We start from the raw sequence: 24975 nt of genomic DNA on the forward strand, positions 1-24975 counted from the left end.
TACAAACCAGACAATTTTTCTTGGATTGATGTTTTGTAAATGTCCACAGCAGTAGGTGGAGGAGGAGGTGGGGCCCTCAGGCAGCAGACTCTCTTTGTAGAACCAGGAAACCAATCAGAAGGAACTCGGGTTAAAGAGAGCCAGGAGGATTCAAATGCAATGATATCCTGCTCAGCTACAGCTGACGGTCAGTGAGAAACAGCAGCTCATTAAAAGTTTTTAAATTGCTGACAGACGGAGCAGCTGCTATGTAAAAGTGCAGGTTAGATATTTGGAGCCATCACTGAAATCCTCGATCAGCTCTGCTTTTGACCCCACATCTAAAAATGTCAAAGGACAGTTGGTTTGTAGACGTCAGGCTCTGAGGTTTACCAAGAGAGTCTAACAGGAAGCCCAACAGTGCACGTCAGAACTTCTCTGACACTGTTATACCAGAAATGTCCTTACCTGGTTGGCAAACCCACCAACCTGACACACCTGAAGTCTTTGGCACAAGTCGTGTTGACTATGTTCACTCAGGTGCTTGGTCTTCAGACCATGTTGTGATTGATGAACCTGACTTGACTCCTACCAAGACTGACTCAGATCTCACTGCACCACAGCCAGTAAGGTGGAGGCGCTCTGACAGAGAAAGACATCCACCTGAGAAGTTTCCTTATGAGGAAGTAGGAGAGCCGCTGACCTTGGCTATTAGCTCCTTTTCTCAAACCTCAGCTGTTGCATTCTCCACAACTGTTACTCCACCACGTCCACGTTGGTCAACGATGCATGAAGGGACTCGCCCGGTGGCGCCAGTGTCCGGCAGCCTCGCCTCTGTCAGTGCGCCCCAGGGCAGCTGTGGCTACAATGTAGCTGCCATCACCAGTGTGTGAATGTGTGTGTGAATGGGTGGATGACTGAATGTAGAGTAAAGCGCTATACAAATGCAGGCCATTTACCATTTAAGTCGTGTGGAAATGCGGAGAGTCTGTGAGCTGCATTCACAAACAGGTTGGATCACTCTGAATGACAACGATTAGAGGAGGGTCTTCCATCAGTACCAAGCTCTGCTGATTTTCATTAATAAAACTTAAACCTGCTCAGTGAAAAACAGAGTGAAATCAGACAAGACTGAGTCCACTTTTAACTTTGTTTCGTCAGATTTAACAGGAACTCATCTGAAGATCAGCCTCCTCCCTGTACGGGGAAAATTCCTATCAAGTCTCCACCTGTCCTGCTTCAGGTGAAGCCCCGCCTCCTTCCAGGAATCACCTGTGTGTCTGTGTTTAGTGTGCAGCTGTGGAGCTTGTTGTTGGTGTGTGAAGAAGCTGTAAGTTTGCTCTGTTTCCTCCTTTAACAGTTTGTCTTTAGGAACTTTATGAGCAGATCAGGAAGTGAGACGTTTGTATTTACATAAAATAAAACCAATGAGATGATTTGATGATTGGCTGAATCCACTCTGGTTATCAGTCAGTAACTCTGCACTCAAACATTTGTCTTTGATAAACAGTTTAAAACGATCTGAATGAAACTTTGGATCCAACATCACTGGTGGAACAATGATCGTCCCTTTAACTGGAAACAGATGAAACCAGTTTGTTCTTCAGAAGCCGACATTCAGGTTTTACTGAGTGACGTCAAAACAACATGAAGCTGCTCCAGCTCAGTTCAGGGTCACTGCAAACAGAGATAATCAGAAGTAAATACAGACTCTCTCACACACCATCAATATTTAAGGATGTTTTCACTGCGGTTTAAATCCTACATATACTTGATGTTGATGCAGGAGTAAAGCCTCTCAGAATCAAACACATTTAAGCCTCTGTGACTCAGGACTGTGTGAAGTGCACAATCGAACACTTTTTAATCTGTTTCAAGTTAAACACAATGAAGTGTTCAAAGGAAAAACATGTTACTATGTGAATCCTGCTTGATGGACCAGAGCAGAGCCTCCCTCTGTGCTCTGTTCATCACTCTGTCAGTCTGAGTTATTCATGAAGCACAAGGAGCTGATGATAAGCTGGTTAATGTTGGCACACACACACACTGTGACACTGTCAGACATGAGGAAGTGTGCAGGTAAACTCTGCTCAGAAATGACAATGAGGAGGTACACAGACTGATGGAGCTCATAGAGTGAGACGTTTATTTTACATGAAGTAAACCTGATGTATGATCTGATCTGTAGATCAAACTGATGTGTTTAATAACCTGTTGTTTAGGGCTGGGCGATATGGCCTCAAATCCATATCACGATATATTCTTCTGTATAACATATTTTCCACACTTAAAATCCTTTAATTTCCTCAAAAATCGAGAGTGTGCCTTATGTATGAATTCTGGTTGTGCTTACTGACCTCGAACCGATTTTGGCTGCAGAAATCTGTTAAAAATGTTTTAGTACAACTTTGGTAAGCAGCACTGCTTGATGGATCGTCAGAGCATTACGGCTGCCGTAGTGAGGAGCTTCACGGAGTAATCTGGGTCCAAAACTCCGACAGCTTCAGGTCCCAAAGTCAAACGAACACAAAGAGTTAAAAATGGTCTAAATTCTTTCATCTTTAATTAAATCATCAGCGTTGCTGCTTTACCAGGTGTAACAATTAAGTTTAACATCCAGGTAGGGCTGCTCAATTAATGGAATTTTAATCTCGATTACGATCTGGGCTTTCAACGATCATTAAAAATGACTGAGCCGATTATTAGCCCCTCCCTCGTGCTTTACTCTCGCGCTGCTCCGTGTGGCAAATCGAGCGCACCTCTCTGCATTTCGAACACGTGTCACAACAATTAAGAGCAGCGGCCTCCAACCTTTTTTGCTCCACGGACCAGTTTATGCCGGACAATATTTTCACGGGCCGGCCTTTAAGGTGTCGCGGATAAATACAACAAAATAAAACTAGTGCCGGTACCGAAAAAAAGATTTATTCATAACACACGTGAAAAGACCCAGGAAAACCAAGTCAACGATAAAAACGATAACAAAATAACATGGAAAACCGATAAAAACCCTGAAAACTATACATTTCACACCTGAGCCTCAACTCTCGCGGCCCGGTACCAAACGACTCACCGACCGGGACCGGTCCGAGGCCCGGGGGTTGGGGACCGCTGATTAAGAGGACCCGAGGGAAGCTTGGAAAGCTAAACAGAAGTTATTTGGAGAGGAGAGTGACTGCCGTTGGTTGAAAAGAGGTAAAAAAAACTTCAGTGGTTTGGAAACATGGGTTCAGTCAGACGTGGATCAAGTAGACTGTGTGTAAACTTTGCTACGGTGTCGTAGCTGCACCACAGAGCAACACTGCAAAGTTCACTAAACATAGATGTTTACATTTTTCATTTATTTTTTTATATTGCAAACATTTGCACTGTTATCAGTATTTGCACACTATTTAATATTATTTTTTGACAACCTTTAAAGTCATTATTCAACACATTGTTATTGTTAAATAAATATTGTCAAATAATCGAGATCTCAATTTCAATGAAAATAACCGTGATTATCATTTTTGCCATAATCGAGCAGCCCTACATCCAGGCATCCATGAAAACAGAATTTATTCAATTTAACGGAGTTAGAAGTTAACAGGAAGTTAGCTCGCTAGTTTCCACCTAAACATTTCATAGCATATTCTGACTGAGAGATTTTTGAAACTAATTCAAACGTACAGCTCTGCTATCACTTCCAACATAAATGAAGACTAAACAGCAGTGGCGTTTGCAGGGTTACTGAAGTTGGACTACCTGGTATATAATGTTGTGCTACATGATTGCTAGCGACACAGCTATGTTAGCATAACATTAGCACAGTGAAGCTGGAGGATGAATGCTAACTTTTTGGCTTTCGCCATATTTCAATAGTGCTTCATCTCTTTGTTATGACTGTCGCCCGCCATAATTGCAGATGATAATTGTTGTAGCTGCTGCGATGCTTTCGACCAAAACAGGCGCAGCTTGATGACATCATCAACATGCGGTATAGTCACAATCTCTATCGTTGGCCAAATTTATATCGTTTCTATCGTATATCGTTTCTATGGCCCACCCCTACTGTTGTTACTGTTGATCAGCTGAGATCAGCTGTGCTACAAACTGGAACTCTGCTGAACTGGATTTACTCGTTTCGTGAACTTTTAAGAACGAATGCTTCCTTGGCTGAAAGCAGTGAACATAATTTAAAAAACAGCTTTACTTGCACATAAATCTGTCAGTAAAGTCTGGATAATAAATTCTGGTGGTGTTATAGGTTCTCTTGGTCAGCTTGGTGTTGGTTTGGCTCCTGCATAAAACAGTTTGCTCTCATATTTGACACTGACAGGAACAAAGAGTAAAAAACACGACAACCAAACTAAAAAAGAGAGACGAGTTAAAGCAGAAGATATTTTGTGTGTCAGAACATGTGATCCTCACCAAGAGAGAAAAGCTCTGATTATTGTTGCTGAACTGTGATGGTGAACAGTCTCCTCTGTTGATCCCAGTGTGACTGAAGTCCGTGTGATGAGTGAGGACTGAGCCTGTGTTGGTCGATCGTCTCTAAACAGGATGTGAAGCATCAGTTCAGTCGTATTAAAGCCCTGAATAAACAGTCCTTCTGGATCCACTGTCTGTGTTTGGCTCCTCATCTTCAAAGGCTCAACACAAGATGTTGGTCACATCAACATAAAACACAGGATTTGCTGCAGATGTTGAAGTGTGTTCTCCATATGAGAGAAGCTGCTGATCGTGTTTGTATGTTAGCACCTGTAGGATCGATGAACAGCTCTGACTCAGTTCACTAACCAGGCTCAGGGGAATAACTGGGATATTTCCCCAACAGAGACGTCCTGCTGGGATAGTTTTCCTGCTCTACACTCTGGTGTTTCTGCTCAAAAAAACAACAAAATGAATTTCCATGAGCCTACAGATCGTGGACTTCTTTGAGAAACTTAAAGAAGACGCTTTTCTTTCCTTAGATTGAACTTAAACAAAGGATTTGAGGAGCAGAAAAGTTTTTAAAGAGAAATTAAACATATTAATAAATATTCTGTTTATTTTACGTTATTTAGGTGTTTAGGTTATTTTTCTGTTTTCTGTCACACGTCTGCTCTCGAGTTGTTATCAACAGTGTATCAATGCATTCCTGTGGGTGGAGACAGAAACACACACCCAAAAAGAGCTCAGAGCAAGAATAAAAGAGGAGGAGACAGGATCAGAGTGGGACAGTGGAGCTTGTTGTTGGTGTCTCTGTGTGAAGAAACTGTAAGTTTGCTTTGTTTCCTCCTTTAACAGTTTGTTTGTTTCTGTGATGTTTGGACCTGATGTTCTCCATCACACCGACACTCTCTCTCCCCTCTGTTCCATATGTGACAGAGGGGAGAGAGTCTCTCACTCAGAGAACCAAGGTTACAATGTAACCACACGTTCCGCTCTTGTGTTTGAATCCTCATGATTATAGATTATTGATTGGCTGGAATCAAACAGTTTGAAGAACATTTATTCATGTGGTAGTTTCAGCTGCTGCTCACAAATCTGATAACAGGAACAAGTTAGTTCCACGAGGAAGACGTTCGTCTGGGCACGTTGGCCTCGTCGGTCATGTGACCGTGTTACTGTTCGGGCTCAAACTGATACGAGTGGTTTAGCAGGTGTGACAGGACGATGCTGCACAGCCTCATTGTTCAGGTGTGAGTCAGACTCTGAGTCTTTATACAGTCCTGTTTAACAACATGTTGTTCCTGTTGATGTGTCACAGAGATCAGCTGTGCTAAACTCTGCTGCGTGCAGCTACTAGTTTCTCTAGTTTGGTGATGGAAACGTCGATGAGACTGTTTCCATCACCAAACATCACGAGGAACACCTCTGAGTCTGATTCTGACTCTGTGCATAAAACCACAAATATCCCTTCATGTCTGTTCATCTGATTCTGTAACGTGAGAAACTTTGATGTCTGAATTTTGAATCATTAATCATTAAAGTCCAGACTCGTAATTCTTAGAGGTTGGACTCAGCAGACTCTCCATAACACAACATCATCACAGTCCTTCAGTTATGATTTCATATGATTGCAGTTTTGAGTGTTACAGTGATGTGTTTTCATGTTGTTGCAGGTCTCTGAGTGTCAGTGAAACCTGTCAGTTAAAACGAAGATCTTTCACTTCATTTCCCTCAGTGCGTTTCTAGACCTGATTTTCTGATTTACATGCGCTCACTTCCTGTGTTGTGACAAGTTAATTATCCTGAGTGCGCACTGGGCAGGGAGACTCCGCCTCCATTAAAACAAACTAGATGTGGAAGTAGTGACGTTTTAGTTTAGTGCAGACGTGAGAGATGAGTGTCGTTACATTACTGTTCATTTTCTGTTACAGCGTTTATTGTCCACACGTGTGATCAGACAGGATTATTTCAACGATCTCATGTTTATTTTATCCTCCTGTAACTTTATGAAGAGCTAAACCTTCACCACTAGTTAGTCCTCATAAGAACTGTTTGTGAGCTAAGAATCAACAATGACAAAGACTGTGAGTGTCATGCAGTGACTCCTCAGAATTAGGCTGATTTTTAAGTTTTGTGTCAATCAAAGCTAGAAGCTGGTGTAGCGTTGAGCTTTATTGTTGATTAATTAAAAAAATATATGTAAAAGAAAAAAGGACTAGATGTGTTTTCTGTCTTTAGAAAAAGGTAAAATTGGTTATATTTTGTTGGGCTAATTCTGACCAATCGTGACAGTCCAGAACTTTTCCCTGCTGCTGTATCCTGTAACAATCAGTGTTGGGACTAACGTGTTCGTAAATAACGCGTTAGGTGTGATGATAACGCCAACTGATTTTAGTTTTATGATTCCTGGCTCCCATCTATGAGGTTTCTCATGTTTGTAAAAGTTACCTCATCATCCTCAGAGTCATCCTCCTCAACTGGCTGCTACTTTATGAAAACCATGTGTAACACCTGCACATGTGTTTGAAAAAACAAACGCTTTGATTTTGACACCCCAAGAAAATCTTCCTAGATCTGCACGTGTTCAGAGTAAGAGCCGAATAAACAGCAGCAGAAGCTGATTGATGAACAGCTGAATGACATATCAGCTGTAGCTGCAGCATCTGCACAGAGTTTGATTGGCTAACGCTGATTTGTTTGTTTTTTTAAACAGGACAGCAGAGAGAGAGAGGAGGAGATGAAGAGTGCAGCAGATTGATGAGACAGTGAAGAAGAGGTGAGCATCTGACAGAGCAGAGCCAGTTTAAAGGAGCCTCACAAGCTCACACATGACAGCTTCATCAACATGGAGCTCTGAGTGTTTATTAAAGGCTCATTGGACGCTCTGACACAGCTGACTGCAGCCTTTAGCTGTGAGCACACAGTGTCTCCATGAGCCTACAGATCGTGGACTTCTTTGAGAAACTTAAAGAAGACGCTTTTCTTTCCTTAGATTGAACTTAAACAAAGGATTTGAGGAGCAGAAAAGTTTTTAAAGAGAAATTAAACATATTAATAAATATTCTGTTTATTTTACGTTATTTAGGTGTTTAGGTTATTTTTCTGTTTTCTGTCACACGTCTGCTCTCGAGTCGTTATCAACAGTGTATCAATGCATTCCTGTGGGTGGAGACAGAAACACACACCCAAAAAGAGCTCAGAGCAAGAATAAAAGAGGAGGAGACAGGATCAGAGTGGGACAGTGGAGCTTGTTGTTGGTGTCTCTGTGTGAAGAAACTGTAAGTTTGCTTTGTTTCCTCCTTTAACAGTTTGTTTGTTTCTGTGATGTTTGGACCTGATGTTCTCCATCACACCGACACTCTCTCTCCCCTCTGTTCCATATGTGACAGACGGGAGAGAGAGTCTCTCACTCAGAGAACCAAGGTTACAATGTAACCACACGTTCAGCTCTTGTGTTTGAATCCTCATGATTATAGATTATTGATTGGCTGGAATCAAACAGTTTGAAGAACATTTATTCGTGTGGCAGTTTCAGCTGCTGCTCACAAATCTGATAACAGGAACAAGTTAGTTCCACGAGGAAGACGTTCGTCTGGGCGCGTTGGCCTCGTCGATCATGTGACCGTGTTACCGTTCGGGCTCAAACTGATACGAGTGGTTTAGCAGGTGTGACAGGGCGATGCTGCACAGCCTCATTGTTCAGGTGTGAGTCAGACTCTGAGTCTTTATACAGTCCTGTTTAACAACATGTTGTTCCTGTTGATGTGTCACAGAGATCAGCTGTGCTAAACTCTGCTGCGTGCAGCTACTAGTTTCTCTAGTTTGGTGATGGAAACGTCGATGAGACTGTTTCCATCACCAAACATCACGAGGAACACCTCTGAGTCTGATTCTGACTCTGTGCATAAAACCACAAATATCCCTTCATGTCTGTTCATCTGATTCTGTAACGTGAGAAACTTTGATGTCTGAATTTTGTTCTATCATTAAAGGATGTTGGCTGCTGTGTTTGCACATGCTCAGTGTGACAGGATGTTGGCTGCTGTGTTTGCACATGCTCAGTGTGACAGGATGTTGGCTGCTGTGTTTGCACATGCTCAGTGTGACAGGATGTTGGCTGCTGTGTTTGCACATGCTCAGTGTGACAGGATGTTGGCTGCTGTGTTTGCACATGCTCAGTTTGACAGGATGTTGGCTGCTCTGTTTGCACATGCTCAGTGTGACAGGATGTTGGCTGCTGTGTTTGCACATGCTCAGTGTGACAGGATGTTGGCTGCTGTGTTTGCACATGCTCAGTGTGACAGGATGTTGGCTGCTGTGTTTGCACATGCTCAGTGTGACAGGATGTTGGCTGCTGTGTTTGCACATGCTCAGTGTGACAGGATGTTGGCTGCTGTGAAAGCTGAATGCTCTGTGGTTAGAAGTGATGTCACACATTAGGATAACTGTGCTCGCTCTCTGTCAGAGTAACAGAGAGCGAGCAATTTGACCACATGACCCTCAGTACACAGCATGATGTGCGCTGTAAACAGGAAGTAGAGGAGCAGGACTGAGGTAAACCTCTGAGGGATCAAACTGAGACTGAGCTCCAGATGTTTCCACATGTTTCTGCTCTGCGTGTGTTTGATGATTATTTCAGGTATAGATGATGGAATATGGCCAGTCTGATGTGAGCCTGCTTCTCTGACAGCTCCTCACCTCTCTGTGCTGCCCCCTGCTGGCTCTGATCATTACTGACTGAGTCCTTGCTGCCACTTTATTAGGTACAGCTTGCTAACACAGGCTCAGACCTGCTTTGCCTTCAGAGCTGAGCCTTAAATCTTCATGGCTCAGATTCAGCAAAGTGCTGGAAACATCCCTCAGAGTCATGTGATCAGTGACGTCTGCTTTCAGCACTGACAGATAGAAAAGTGCATCCACATAAACAGGATATATAATAATAATAATCAAATGCTGATGTTTTTTTCAGCCCTTTGTCTGAATGCTAATCCAGCTGTGTGTGTTTGTAATGACAGTAAATAAATGTCAGACTTACAGCTCCTGCTTTACTGCATTAAAGTGATCAGATGAGTTCAGCACTTTGACATGGATGGTAGTGAAAGCAGGAAATGACAAATGTAGCACAGCAGCAGCGTTTAACAGAAACTCTGGGATGAACATCATTCATAGAACAGCTTCCAGCTTCTTTTGCTCGGCTACAGTTTGGATGGATTTGCAGATGCAACAAGACTAAAATGGTTAGGGTCAGGAGGTCAAAGGTCAGAGCTCCTGTGGGTGTGAGGGCGGCCTCACGCTGGAGAAGGATGAAGGAGTCTGACCTGAGCCAGTGTTTGACATGAACACATCAGCACTGCTGTCAGTGAGCCTAACGACAGCCGTTAGCATCATTTCAGTGTTTCAGTCATAAAAACACTTCCTGTCTCTGTGGTGGTTACAGTGACATCATGCAGTTTGTGCTTTGACCTCCAGAGGGCGACAAATCAGCACAGACAGAGAGCTCCATTCAAACTTTGCTGCCATCAGGAATAATTCTTCAAATATAATCATCAGTGTTTGAGCAGTTATGATATCAGGGACAATCTAGACATGTGTGACAATACTGAACATGTCACATGACACACCTCAAACATCATGTGATCCACTCTCAGTCTGCACTTTCATTCATGACTTCAACAGGTTGAAATGAGCTTTGAAGAAACATTCAGTGAAATAAATCTTTCATGGATTCATGTGAGCAGCAGATGAACTTTGTACCAACAACATCTTCAATAACAGAGTCTGAATGAAGCTCAGGTGTTGATGCTGCTCACTGATTGGACGCTTGGTTTCAGCTCTGCTCTCAGTCTTTACTGCACAGGTGAAGGTAGAAAGTGTGACTGGATCTATAGACTGGAAACAGAGAAACATGCTGAACATTTGAAGCTTTGCAGCAGAAATGTTCATGTTACAAATACAGCAGAGCTGATCTGGGATCAGTGTGTTCACACCTGCAGCTACAACAAGGTTTCATGTCTCCACACGTCAGCATGTGAACTTTACTCTGACTCAGTCTGAGCAGTCAGACGGCATATTTTTAAAGTTAACACATCAGCACACACAGAGCTGAGCCCCTCCCACCTGTGCTGAGTTTCAGGTGGAGCCCCGCCTCCTTCCAGGAAGCAGCTCACCTGTGTGTCCGTGTTTAGTGTCCAGGTGTGGAGTGGAGCTTGTTGTTGGTGTGTGAAGAAACTGTAAGTTTGCTTTGTTTCCTCCTTTAACAGTTTGTCTTTAGGAACTTTACTGTTTGTTCAGCTCGTGTTTGATTTCTTCACACAACAAACTGTGTGTGTTTGTATTTCCGGTCTCTCCATTAAAGTCAGTGTGTAATGTTTCCTGGCTAACATCAGCTGTGTGCAGCTTAGTTCAGCACAAATCTGCCGCTCCATAGTTCACGGTAACGGACTCACAGCTGGACCAACGAGGCCGAGTGTGTCCGCCACTCTGAGCTACGTTCGTGTTTGTGTACTTGTAGTTTGTACTTTGAGTTCACTCAGAGCCCACAGAGGACGCAGCGTACGTGATGACGTCACAGCCCTTTACCTCCTTTACTGTCACTGTGATTAATATTTACACACGAGACACCTGCAGAGCTCTGACGCTAAGCTAGCACACAGCATGCTAACACTAAGCTAGCCAAGAACCCAGAGTGAGTTAAAGCTGAGTAAACACTGACCCCAGACCAGCACCGTGATAAAGTGAGCTGCTGCTGCTGAACTTGAACAGGTAACAAAGTGATGAGCAGTCAGGCTGCAGGTTTCTACCTGTTCATGTTTCTACAGTAGAATCACTTTGAAGTGTCTTTGTGCTGTTTCATCTTTGATTTGTGTTCATAAACTAGAGCTGGGCGATAGAACGATAACGATATGTATCGCGATATAACTTTTACTCGATAGAGAAATTAAGCTATCGTGATAGACCTCGCCGCTCTTGTCCTCAAAAAAAAAAAAAAAAAAAAAGGTCAGCCAATCCAAATTAAGTAGCGCAGAGCCGAACCAATCACAGCCGCAGTGTCACGTCGCGTGACTTGTTACGTACAGCACAAGTGCCAAGCCGCACGTGTGTTTGTTTGGGAAGCAGCCAGCGGGTAATGGAGGAAATGAGTGTGCCGACTAGAAAATTCAACCGAGCGTGACCGAAGAGAAAACAGATGATGGTTCCAACGCCGGAGAGATTGTCGAACGGAAGAGCCATAGAAGTTCCGTAGTGTGAAGGTATTTCGGCTATTTCAAGTCTGACAAAAAACAGAGTAGCGTTCACTGTAAATGTGCCGAAAGCAAGTCTGGAAATACAATAAACTGGTGCATGCGTCACACTGTGCGCCACGTTATTGTTTCGGTGAAATGAATTTCTACAATACTGTTAATTCTACTCTCTGCAGTGTTTAAATGCTTACATATACACACAGTTACTGTCCCTCCACACATACGACTCGGTTCTGCTTCTATGCCCCAGCTTTGTTTACTTTTTCCCACCGAGGCTTCTAGACTTCTGATTGGCCAGCATTTCGGCACGGTTAGGAATCTAGCGCCACCTGCTGCTTTGGCATGTTCATAGCAGCGTTTTCCTTCATTTCTGCCTTTATGTGTGGACGGGATTATTTTTTAAAACGGAAACGGAAAATCTCCGTTTTCAAAAATACCCGTGTACGTGTGGACGTAGCCTCAGTCTCTGACTGGAAGCGCTAATTCGTCATTCGGCTTTTGTCAGACTAAAGTAACTGTTAAAACTGTTTGAAAAGCTCAGCTATACAACAAGGACAGATTGAGAATTTCCTTTTAGTTCTCAGTTTATTTGATATTGACAAAAGTTAGTCAGTTTTGTCTGTTCTTCTGTAAAACAAACTAAGATTTATTTTTAGAATTAATATTTTGTTTCTAAGTGGAATTGACAGTTTAGTCTGTTTCGTTTGTTCTATTTTGAAACTTAAACGCTTTAGCGGCTGCCTTTTGTGTAGTTTGCAATATTTGCCTTTATTTATCTGAAAAAGTCTCATGTTCCTTAAGTACATCTACCCTGTTGAACTTATTATGGGAAATAAATATTTAAATAAAAACAAGCTGCTGATTATTTCACATTTTACTTGTGAGCAACGGCACATTTAAATCTTACAAATATAGTTATTTGGCTTATATCGTGATAGATATCGTTATCGCCTGAAATGAAAAAAACATATCGTGATATGAAAAAATCTCATATCGCCCAGCTCTACTTTAAAGGTGATCGTTTAGGACTTCAGCAATAATACAGACAGCAATGTAGTTAGCAGTAAAACAGCTTTATTGGGAATTAACTTAAAAAACAAACAAACATCTGTCTCCTATTTTCTGTCACACAGGAAAGAAGCATCAATATCTGATGAGAAGACTTATTTATTTCTTTTTGGGGGTTTTTTCAACAGGAGAAGAATATCTAACAAGTTGATTTGTTCACATCTTAATTTTTAAGTGACATGTGCATTTTGAGTTTATACACTCTGTATATAAGGCAACAGTTTCCTTTTGCAGTATTTTTGTGTGGAGTGTTTTTCTATTTCTTAACAAAAAGGGAACAAAGGTGTTTAAGTTCACCTAGGATGATTTGTCTTAACTTTCACATGGTCTTACTGAGGTGATGTGAATTGAAACATGCATTTTGTTTTGGCGGTGAGGGAGGGATGTGCTGGAAAAGTTTGAAAAGGGACCTTGAAAGTGCTTAAGAAGTGCTTGAATTTGACCCTGAAAAAGGCATATGAACCCTGATCATTATCATTAGCCTGTGTAAGTCCTGAGTGTCCTCCAGTTCAGGGACGTGCAGAGGGGGGGGGCTAGAGGGGCTTGAGCACCCGCCCCTTTCCTGATGGGTGCCCAAAGTGCCCTTTTGTTGAGGCAACTTTTAAATTTTTTTTATTTATTTTTTTATGTGTGTGTGTGCGGAGTCCTGTCTGTGCCCCTCAACAATAATATTTAACTATTAATCACAGTTTTGCTAAATAAAAGGATCTGGCTTGCATCAGTCACATGATCACATCTAACCAATGATCGCCCTTGACGGCAGAACGCGCTGGTTACGAGCCGGGAACGAGCTCACAAAGAGCACGCGCATTTTTAGCGGTCCGGAGCTGTAGGAGAAACACAAGTTAACTCAGAGACACAGACTGATGCCACAAAACCAGTAAGTAGGTGTACAGCGCACACTGTAGTGTGTAGCACACAGGAGTATTAGCTTATTACGTACACGTTGGTAAGCTGTCTTGTTGCAGCTGACGAACTGAAACAAACGAGCGTGCTGTGTGTGCAACAGCGCGACAAACATTACCTTAGAAAGATATGCAGGGAGACATGAAGGAGACGACACAGACGAACCAGCGACGAACACGAGACAACACACACTATAAATACACAGAGGGGAAACTACACACAGGAGGGAGGCACGGCCGATTCTGATTGACAAGACGAGACAGGGGAAACGCAAACTGAACACTCTGGCATAAGACACAGACCTTCACAATAAAACAGGAAATGCAGAAGGAAGCCACATAACAAACCCTAAAACTAGAACTCAGGAAACACTAAAAAACTAAGGAACCATGAGAAGAAACCAAAACTCAAAAAACACTGGGCCACCCACCCAGGACCATAACACTTCAGATCTGAGCAAGCACGCTGCCATGGGAACGTGACATTGACAGAGAAACCCCCGGATCCTCCCCCTGACATGACCGCTGTGGGCAGACCTCCACCCGCCCCACTCGGGAGTGGAAACACAAAACATTATTTTATGTCATGTGCTGGAATATACAGGAAATAGGTTTAAATGTTAAACACATTTCATCAAGTCAAAAACAGCTATAATATAATTTAATCTTTTCTTGATGCATAAAATAAAAAGATTAAAAACAATAAAACAATTAAAAGAAAGGCTTTTTAATTTGATTCATTTCTATATGATGGATTATGCAGAAAAAAGTCTCGGGCTGAAACGTCTACTTTCTACTTTATTACGTATTCAAGTCGTGTTTTTTTAAAGAGTAAAGTAACCAAATACTTTTGAAAATAAGTAATCAGTAAAGACATGGGATTACTTAGTAACTGAGTACTTATTTCCAGTAACTTGAGCAGCACAGCTTGTAATGAAGTAAATGTTGTGTATGCTGTGAATGAAAGAGAGCCTGGTGAGGTGAGTCAGTCTTTACACAGCTCTGTTAACAACATGTTGTTGCTGCTGCACAAAGATCAGGAATGCTGCAAACTGAAACTCTGCTGCAGGCAGTGACTCGTTTTTCTAGTTTAAACTTCCCTGGAAGATTGTTCAACTTGAAAACAGCCAACATCATTATCAACACCTCTCACTGTAAACTCAAACCATAAAACCCTTAAGGATCCACGGCCTTATGGTTCTTTAAACCGATGATCTTAAACATGTGAGGTCATCAGAACTGAAAATGAAGACAACCAGTTGGCTCAATTCTACCGAGTGCAGCTACATTTCAAGCTTAAATACATTTCTCCTGTAACTGTGTTTTCTTGGCCTCCATCAATGAAATACTGCACAGTTTATATTTAATAAATATGCAAACATTTTAAAAAGAAAACATGTTTAAGATCGTGTAAGTACTGTTGAATATGTTAATGGCAGGTTTGATGAAATTACAAACGTGGTCAGTCTGATGTATGATCTGATGCAAACTGCAGTTCTGTTAAATACTGTGTTGACATGTTGATGCGTCACAAAGATCAGGTCTGCTCCAAATGAAACTCTGCTGCAGTTACCAGTGTTTCCAGTTTAAACTTCCATGGAGACTGTGTGCTTGGCTGAAAACAGCAGCATCATTGAAACACGTCTGATTGTCATGAATATGATGTGAGAGCGAGCAGAGAGCTGATGCTGACTTCAGTAAAGAGCTCAGCTGTGACTGACTGTGTGGATTATATATGTTATACCTGGAAGTGTCTCTGCATGTCTGTGACTCTGGATTAATGTGATCCGTGAACAACTTTGTGACGTCTGCATGTTAGTGATGGTCTCACAGTAAAGTCTAGAGTATTACATGAAACACAACCTTATTGACGCCACTGATTTGTGTGTTGTTTCCCAGAACACGCGACTCTTAGCAAGACATTCTTGGAGATACACGTTTACCTCGTAAAGTCTGGTTAGCGTTGCTGAAAGGTTTTAATTCAACCCAAACGATGATGCTGAAATAAAAGTCCGAGACAAAACTGTTTGGTTCCAGTGTGTCCAAACTCTGATCTTGTGTTTCCTATATTAGAGCTGGAAAGCTGCTGAACACGTTTCCATGTTAGTTCCTGCAGCAGCCACTGAAACAGCATTTCTACAGTCCAGCACTGATTCAGCTCATAACAAGGTTCAGGTTGGTTCCTGCTGTAGACTCTAATAAAAAATGACTATCTATTACAAACCAGACAATTTTTCTTGGATTGATGTTTTGTAAATGTCCACAGCAGTAGGTGGAGGAGGAGGTGGGGCCCTCAGGCAGCAGACTCTCTTTGTAGAACCAGGAAACCAATCAGAAGGAACTCGGGTTAAAGAGAGCGAGGAGGATTCAAATGCAATGATATCCTGCTCAGCTACAGCTGAGAAGTTTCCTTATGAGGAAGTAGGAGAGCCGCTGACCTTGGCTATTAGCTCCTTTTCTCAAACCTCAGCTGTTGCATTCTCCACAACTGTTACTCCACCACGTCCACGTTGGTCAACGATGCATGAAGGGACTCATGCTGTTTAGAGAGGGAGAGTGTAATCTCTGGTTATTTTATTTTAAATGTTACTTTTTGTAGAGCAGTGAGTTTCCCCATGCACCATGAATGCACCGTAGTGCTGCTCATGGTTTCACTGCATCTGTCTGCATGGAGCAGGGTGAGTTTCTCTGTATATAGAGCCTGTGTTTCTTTAGCTCCATGAAACGAGGCACTGATTTTGTTTTGTAGATGCACAAAGCTGTTGTCAAAGTTTCTGTCCAGTAACGTGTTGAACCACAGAGTTTATTCTGTGAAGAAGATCCTGGTGAATCTCGTTTATTTGCAAATTGAATTGTGGTTCACAGTCCGGTGTCTGACTTCTAAAACCAGTCAGGATATGACGTTTTGTTGGAAATGTGATTGTAGAAGCTGCTAATGATTTCTTAGCTGTGTTAGCCTGTGAATGGATGCTAGCGTATCCACATGTGCTCCCTGGGCTAACTTGTGTTGTTAGTTTCAGCTAACACACCATGTGAGACACTTTCCATGGTTCCTTTGCACTCAAATGTATTTTGTTATGGCCAATAAGAACTGCACAGATGTAAGATATGTGGAGACAAAGACCACAGCAAAATTAGACTTTTATTGCATTTTGTACAGATGTGATACAGGAACCATCAGTTGATTGAAATATGTGCTTAATTACAAGTGAAGTCACCGGTTTCCTTGGAGGCTGTAGATACAACGATTCACCTCTAAAAGGATTCAGTTTTTCTAACACCGAGATCTCAGGATGTTGCTACTTTATTTGATCTATTTATTTATTTATAGCACTTAACAAAACTGATGTACTCAGCTGAGACGGACACAGGGTTCATACGGGTGCTTGAAATCCGTGAAAATCCTTGAATGTTGTCTTTTCAAGGTTTGAAAAGTGCTTGAATTTCAGATGTGGTGCTTGAAAGTGTAACTGTATTTCATTCACCACAAATAACTATCTGGTTGAATACTTTTCTTGTCAGATATAAAAATAAAATGAGTCGCAAAATGTAAAAGCAAAATTTCCCCGCCTGGCTGCCTTGCGTCTGTTTCACCGTGTGACCCCGCCCCTCCGTCGGACAGTCGGGGATGAGTGCGCTAACATACCTGTAGGTCGCTGTTTTAATGAGTGTTTGATGGAACAAATGGCGGAGTTTGCGCTCTCCAGTCATGATAGGTGAGTGCTAGTAAATAATTTTCCAGTATGTGTATGTTACACACGCTATTTTTAAAAAATTATGATTATTATGTTGCTATCAAACTCGCTGGAGCAATGATCGAAATGCACTGAGTGTGATGCAGTATGGCAGCGCTGTTATGGAATATGCTGTGAACATAGCTAACATCACTTAGCAGTGATATGAGTTAATTTACTCAAGTGAAAACTTTAAACATTAGCCCGATACATAACTATCAGTGTGTGAATGTGTGTGTGAATAGGTGGATGATTGTGTAGAGTGTAAAGCGCCCGGTGGCGCCAGTGTCCGGCAGCCTGGCCTCTGTCAGTGCGCCCCAGGGCAGCCGTGGCTACAATATAGCTGCCATCACCAGTGTGTGAATGTGTGTGTGAATGGGTGGATGACTGAATGTAGAGTAAAGCGCTATACAAATGCAGGCCATTTACCATTTAAGTCGTGTGGAAATGCGGAGAGTCTGTGAGCTGCATTCACAAACAGGTTGGATCACTCTGAATGACAACGATTAGAGGAGGGTCTTCCATCAGTACCAAGCTCTGCTGATTTTCATTAATAAAACTTAAACCTGCTCAGTGAAAAACAGAGTGAAATCAGACAAGACTGAGTCCACTTTTAACTTTGTTTCGTCAGATTTAACAGGAACTCATCTGAAGATCAGCCTCCTCCCTGTACGGGGAAAATTCCTATCAAGTCTCCACCTGTCCTGCTTCAGGTGAAGCCCCGCCTCCTTCCAGGAATCACCTGTGTGTCTGTGTTTAGTGTGCAGCTGTGCAGCTTGTTGTTGGTGTGTGAAGAAGCTGTAAGTTTGCTCTGTTTCCTCCTTTAACAGTTTGTCTTTAGGAACTTTATGAGCAGATCAGGAAGTGAGACGTTTGTATTTACATAAAATAAAACCAATGAGATGATTTGATGATTGGCTGAATCCACTCTGGTTATCAGTCAGTAACTCTGCACTCAAACATTTGTCTTTGATAAACAGTTTAAAACGATCTGAATGAAACTTTGGATCCAACATCACTGGTGGAACAATGATCGTCCCTTTAACTGGAAACAGATGAAACCAGTTTGTTCTTCAGAAGCCGACATTCAGGTTTTACTGAGTGACGTCAAAACAACATGAAGCTGCTCCAGCTCAGTTCAGGGTCACTGCAAACAGAGATAATCAGAAGTAAATACAGACTCTCTCACACACCATCAATATTTAAGGATGTTTTCACTGCGGTTTAAATCCTACATATACTTGATGTTGATGCAGGAGTAAAGCCTCTCAGAATCAAACACATTTAAGCCTCTGTGACTCAGGACTGTGTGAAGTGCACAATCGAACACTTTTTAATCTGTTTCAAGTTAAACACAATGAAGTGTTCAAAGGAAAAACATGTTACTATGTGAATCCTGCTTGATGGACCAGAGCAGAGCCTCCCTCTGTGCTCTGTTCATCACTCTGTCAGTCTGAGTTATTCATGAAGCACAAGCAGCTGATGATAAGCTGGTTAATGTTGGCACACACACACACTGTGACACTGTCAGACATGAGGAAGTGTGCAGGTAAACTCTGCTCAGAAATGACAATGAGGAGGTACACAGACTGATGGAGCTCATAGAGTGAGACGTTTATTTTACATGAAGTAAACCTGATGTATGATCTGATCTGTAGATCAAACTGATGTGTTTAATAACCTGTTGTTTAGGGCTGGGCGATATGGCCTCAAATCCATATCACGATATATTCTTCTGTATAACATATTTTCCACACTTAAAATCCTTTAATTTCCTCAAAAATCGAGAGTGTGCCTTATGTATGAATTCTGGTTGTGCTTACTGACCTCGAACCGATTTTGGCTGCAGAAATCTGTTAAAAATGTTTTAGTACAACTTTGGTAAGCAGCACTGCTTGATGGATCGTCAGAGCATTACGGCTGCCGTAGTGAGGAGCTTCACGGAGTAATCTGGGTCCAAAACTCCGACAGCTTCAGGTCCCAAAGTCAAACGAACACTAAGAGTTAAAAATGGTCTAAATTCTTTCATCTTTAATTAAATCATCAGCGTTGCTGCTTTACCAGGTGTAACAATTAAGTTTAACATCCAGGTAGGGCTGCTCAATTAATCGAATTTTAATCTCGATTACGATCTGGGCTTTCAACGATCATTAAAAATGACTGAGCCGATTATTAGCCCCTCCCTCGTGCTTTACTCTCGCGCTGCTCCGTGTGGCAAATCGAGCGCACCTCTCTGCATTTCGAACACGTGTCACAACAATTAAGAGCAGCGGCCTCCAACCTTTTTTGCTCCACGGACCAGTTTATGCCCGACAATATTTTCACGGGCCGGCCATTAAGGTGTCGCGGATAAATACAACAAAATAAAACCAGTGCCGGTACCGAAAAAAAGAATTTATTCATAACACACGTGAAAAGACCCAGGAAAACCAAGTCAACGATAAAAACGATAACAAAATAACATGGAAAACCGATAAAAACCCTGAAAACTATACATTTCACACCTGAGCCTCAACTCTCGCGGCCCGGTACCAAACGACTCACCGACCGGGACCGGTCCGAGGCCCGGGGGTTGGGGACCGCTGATTAAGAGGACCTGAGGGAAGCTTGGAAAGCTAAACAGAAGTTATTTGGAGAGGAGAGTGACTGCTGTTGGTTGAACAGAGAGGTAAAAAACTTCAGTGGTTTGGAAACATGGGTTCAGTCAGACGTGGATCAAGTAGACTGTGTGTAAACTTTGCTACGGTGTCATAGCTGCACCACAGAGCAACACTGCAAAGTTCACTAAACATAGATGTTTACATTTTTCATTTATTTTTTTATATTGCAAACATTTGCACTGTTATCAGTATTTGCACACTATTTAATATTCTTTTTTGACAACCTTTAAAGTCATTATTCAACACATTGTTATTGTTAAATAAATATTGTCAAATAATTGAGATCTCAATTTCAATGAAAATAACCGTGATTATCATTTTTGCCATAATCGAGCAGCCCTACATCCAGGCATCCATGAAAACAGAATTTATTCAATTTAACGGAGTTAGAAGTTAACAGGAAGTTAGCTCGCTAGCTTCCACCTAAACATTTCATAGCATATTCTGACTGAGAGATTTTTGAAACTAATTCAAACGTACAGCTCTGCTATCACTTCCAACATAAATGAAGACTAAACAGCAGTGACGTTTGCAGGGTTACTGAAGTTGGACTACCTGGTATATAATGTTGTGCTACATGACTGCTAGCGACACAGCTATGTTAGCATAACATTAGCACAGTGAAGCTGGAGGATGAATGCTAACTTTTTGGCTTTCGCCATATTTCAATAGTGCTTCATCTCTTTGTTATGACTGTCGCCCGCCATAATTGCAGATGATAATTGTTGTAGCTGCTGCGATGCTTTCGACCAAAACAGGCGCAGCTTGATGACATCATCAACAGTGTGACAGGATGTTGGCTGCTCTATTTGCACATGCTCAGTGTGACAGGATGGTGGCTGCTGTGTTTGCACATGCTCAGTGTGACAGGATGGTGGCTGCTGTGTTTGCACATGCTCAGTGTGACAGGATGTTGACTGCTCTGTTTGCACATGCTCAGTGTGACAGGATGTTGGCTGCTGTGTTTGCACATGCTCAGTGTGACAGGATGTTGGCTGCTCTGTTTGCACATGCTCAGTGTGACAGGATGTTGGCCGCTGTGTTTGCACATGCTCAGTGTGACAGGATGTTGGCTGCTCTGTTTGCACATGCTCAGTGTGACAGGATGTTGGCTGCTGTGTTTGCACATGCTCAGTGTGACAGGATGTTGGCTGCTGTGTTTGCACATGCTCAGTGTGACAGGATGTTGGCTGCTCTGTTTGCACATGCTCAGTGTGACAGGATGTTGGCTGCTGTGTTTGCACATGCTCAGTGTGACAGGATGTTGGCTGCTGTGTTTGCACATGCTCAGTGTGACAGGATGTTGGCTGCTGTGAAAGCTGAATGCTCTGTGGTTAGAAGTGATGTCACACATTAGGATAACTGTGCTCGCTCTCTGTCAGAGTAACAGAGAGCGAGCAATTTGACCACATGACCCTCAGTACACAGCATGATGTGCGCTGTAAACAGGAAGTAGAGGAGCAGGACTGAGGTAAACCTCTGAGGGATCAAACTGAGACTGAGCTCCAGATGTTTCCACATGTTTCTGCTCTGCGTGTGTTTGATGATTATTTCAGGTATAGATGATGGAATATGGCCAGTCTGATGTGAGCCTGCTTCTCTGACAGCTCCTCACCTCTCTGTGCTGCCCCCTGCTGGCTCTGATCATTACTGACTGAGTCCTTGCTGCCACTTTATTAGGTACAGCTTGCTAACACAGGCTCAGACCTGCTTTGCCTTCAGAGCTGAGCCTTAAATCTTCATGGCTCAGATTCAGCGAAGTGCTGGAAACATCCCTCAGAGTCATGTGATCAGTGACGTCTGCTTCAGCACTGACAGATAGACAGGATATATAATAATAATAATCAAATGCTGATTTTTTTTCAGCCCTTTGTCTGAATGCTAATCCAGCTGTGTGTGTTTGTAATGACAGTAAATAAATGTCAGACTTACAGCTCCTGCTTTACTGCATTAAAGTGATCAGATGAGTTCAGCACTTTGACATGGATGGTAGTGAAAGCAGGAAATGACAAATGTAGCACAGCAGCAGCGTTTAACAGAAACTCTGGGATGAACATCATTCATAGAACAGCTTCCAGCTTCTTTTGCTCGGCTACAGTTTGGATGGATTTGCATTTAAAGATGCAACAAGACTAAAATGGTTAGGGTCAGGAGGTCAAAGGTCAGAGCTCCTGTGGGTCTGAGGGCGGCCTCACGCTGGAGAAGGATGAAGGAGTCTGACCTGAGCCAGTGTTTGACATGAACACATCAGCACTGCTGTCAGTGAGCCTAACGACAGCCGTTAGCATCATTTCAGTGTTTCAGTCATAAAAACACTTCCTGTCACTGTGGTGGTTACAGTGACATCATGCAGTTTGTGCTTTGACCTCCAGAGGGCGACAAATCAGCACAGACAGAGAGCTCCATTCAAACTTTGCTGCCATCAGGAATAATTCTTCAAATATAATCATCAGTGTTTGAGCAGTTATGATATCAGGGACAATCTAGACATGTGTGACAATACTGAACATGTCACATGACACACCTCAAACATCATGTGATCCACTCTCAGTCTGCACTTTCATTCATGACTTCAACAGGTTGAAATGAGCTTTGAAGAAACATCAGTGAAATAAATCTTTCATGGATTCATGTGAGCAGCAGATGAACTTTGTACCAACAACATCTTCAATAACAGAGTCTGAATGAAGCTCAGGTGTTGATGCTGCTCACTGATTGGACGCTTGCTTTCAGCTCTGCTCTCAGTCTTTACTGCACAGGTGAAGGTAGAAAGTGTGACTGGATCTATAGACTGGAAACAGAGAAACATGCTGAACATTTGAAGCTTTGCAGCAGAAATGTTCATGTTACAGATTAGAGATGGACCGATCCGATATTACGTATCGGTATCGGTCCGATACTGACCTAAATTACTGGATCGGATATCGGAGAAAAATAAAAAATGTAATCCGATCCATTAAATATCACGAAAGCACCTCACAAAAGTTGCAACACGCCGTAACTCACCTCAGAACGTTAGCACGTCGGAGCAGTATGCATCACGTGATAGAGCGGCTGTGGCATGCCGGACCTGTCGGTGGTCTGGATAGCATGTGGAGCTTCGCTAGCAACCCGGCATTTCATCTCCGACAAAGTTATCCCGAGAGAAGTAAAGCAAGTGTGTAAGTCCATCTCTGAATGTTTGTAAAGCATTCCTGCGTTAAGCTTAACGAGCGACTGCCTCTCTCTCTCGCTCTCCTGCGGCTACTTCAATCATGAAACTGCTTAATGATCAGCTGATCGGCTTTTCTGTCTCGAGTCCGTCTCTCTTGTTTGTTTTTGGCCCACTTTGCACCAGAAAGAGGAAACCAGCGGCTGAACAACAGCAGCACGTTTAAGCTTGATCAGCTGTTGTTAGAATTTATTTAATATTACTTTCTACTCCAGGATCTTTTTCTACGTAGCTGACGGCTGTAACTGTGCAGGGGCGGATCTAGCAAAGTTTAGCCAGGGGGGCCGATAGGGCATGAACAGGGAAAAGGGGGCACAAAGACATACTTTTCTTTCTTATTCTCATTTAAAATGTCGAGCTTTTAATAAATAATTATCTGACACCCAAAGTTTTAATTTGATGTAAAATGAATAGAAGTCAATTACTGTATATAGTAACTATTAAGTCTAATATATATACCCTAGTAAGCTATAGTACTTTTTCCTTTGGGAAGGTACCATCTGTGCAGTCTGCAATTTTGTTGAAGAAAGATGTTGAATCTATTTAATATTTCTTGAAAAATAATTGATTTCTGTGCATTTTTTTTCACACTGCATCAAATTAAGGTTGATTACGTCGATTAAGCATCATGAGGTGGCGCGTGAGGGGTGGTTCCCTATTTTTTATTTATTTATTTTTGTTGTTGCTGGGAGTTGGAACCCTATTAGTTAGGTTGCTTAATATTTACGCTAAGTACTCTTTAAAATACCAGAATAGGGAGGATGGTGTAGGTCTAAGTTTATTAGATTGATCAGTATTGCTGAACTATGAAATGTTTTTTTTGTATACAGGTATAACAGAATAGCTTTAGTGTAGTTGTTGTTTTAAACTTGAGTATGAACTTGCAGACTTGCAAAATGCAGCAAGATATTTTAAAAAACAGTTTTGTTGATTAAAAAACACTATATCGGATTCATATCGGTATCGGCAGATATCCAAATTTATGATATCGGTATCGGACATAAAAAAGTGGTATCGTGCCATCTCTATTACAAATACAGCAGAGCTGATCTGGGATCAGTGTGTTCACACCTGCAGCTACAACAAGGTTTCATGTCTCCACACGTCAGCATGTGAACTTTACTCTGACTCAGTCTGAGCAGTCAGACGGCATATTTTTAAAGTTAACACATCAGCACACACAGAGCTGAGCCCCTCCCACCTGTGCTGAGTTTCAGGTGGAGCCCCGCCTCCTTCCAGGAAGCAGCTCACCTGTGTGTCCGTGTTTAGTGTCCAGGTGTGGAGTGGAGCTTGTTGTTGGTGTGAAGAAACTGTAAGTTTGCTTTGTTTCCTCCTTTAACAGTTTGTCTTTAGGAACTTTACTGTTTGTTCAGCTCGTGTTTGATTTCTTCACACAACAAACTGTGTGTGTTTGTATTTCCGGTCTCTCCATTAAAGTCAGTGTGTAATGTTTCCTGGCTAACATCAGCTGTGTGCAGCTTAGTTCAGCACAAATCTGCCGCTCCATAGTTCACGGTAACGGACTCACAGCTGGACCAACGAGGCCGAGTGTGTCCGCCACTCTGAGCTACGTTCGTGTTTGTGTACTTGTAGTTTGTACTTTGAGTTCACTCAGAGCCCACAGAGGACGCAGCGTACGTGATGACGTCACAGCCCTTTACCTCCTTTACTGTCACTGTGATTAATATTTACACACGAGACACCTGCAGAGCTCTGACGCTAAGCTAGCACACAGCATGCTAACGCTAAGCTAACGCTAAGCTA

General features: G+C 42.4%; 2 protein-coding genes across 5 annotated transcripts in view; both read left to right on the forward strand.

Moving 5' to 3' along the window:
* Positions 1 to 5154: 5154 nt before the first annotated feature.
* LOC146679701 (protein NLRC3-like) overlaps positions 5155 to 24975 on the forward strand; it is a 44051-nt gene continuing 24230 nt past the window's right edge. Inside the window, exons 1-3 of one of the 2 annotated variants that reach the window (XR_014918495.1) lie at positions 5155 to 5217; positions 7106 to 7168; positions 7537 to 7595. The gene's annotated coding sequence lies outside the window, so the exon portion shown is untranslated. Of the gene's footprint in view, positions 5218 to 7105; positions 7169 to 7536; positions 7596 to 24975 lie in introns of those variants that run through there. The other variant, XM_085450168.1, reaches the window with a different exon arrangement.
* The window catches only part of LOC146679702 (protein NLRC3-like), a 230715-nt gene continuing 212848 nt past the window's right edge, over positions 7109 to 24975 (forward strand). The window contains exon 1 of one of the 3 annotated variants that reach the window (XM_085450121.1): positions 7109 to 7168. The gene's annotated coding sequence lies outside the window, so the exon portion shown is untranslated. Of the gene's footprint in view, positions 7169 to 7536; positions 7671 to 24453; positions 24524 to 24975 lie in introns of those variants that run through there. The other 2 variants (XM_085450124.1, XM_085450123.1) reach the window with 2 other exon arrangements.

This window comes from Copadichromis virginalis, unplaced genomic scaffold, assembly GCF_057382275.1.
Source record: "Copadichromis virginalis isolate Kocher_CV1m ecotype Utaka unplaced genomic scaffold, C_Virginalis_male_GT1.1 unmapped_scaffold_1, whole genome shotgun sequence".
Lineage (NCBI taxonomy): Eukaryota > Metazoa > Chordata > Actinopteri > Cichliformes > Cichlidae > Copadichromis > Copadichromis virginalis.